Source organism: Haplochromis burtoni, unplaced genomic scaffold (genome assembly GCF_018398535.1).
Source record: "Haplochromis burtoni strain Fernald_Lab_line unplaced genomic scaffold, NCSU_Asbu1 Contig_292, whole genome shotgun sequence".
NCBI lineage: Eukaryota > Metazoa > Chordata > Actinopteri > Cichliformes > Cichlidae > Haplochromis > Haplochromis burtoni.
In genome coordinates, this window is record NW_024582653.1 from 205,073 (window position 1) to 205,329 (window position 257).

Sequence of the window (257 nt, forward strand, 5' to 3'; positions counted from 1 at the left end):
GTGTGTGTGTGTGTGTGTGTGTGTGTGTGTGTGTGTGTGTGTGTGTGTGTGTGTGTGTGTGTGTGTGTGTGTGTGTGTGAGAGAGAGAGAGAGAGAGAGAGAGAGAGAGAGAGAGAGAGAGAGAAGGAGTCTGAACATTTCATTGGGAAAAATATAAAGTAAAATGTATTTAAATTTGTTTTCCAAGGGAAAGAAAGATGTGGTGCATAGTTCAAACACAGTTCATTCATGTTAGTTATTGCTACTTTAAGAGGAAT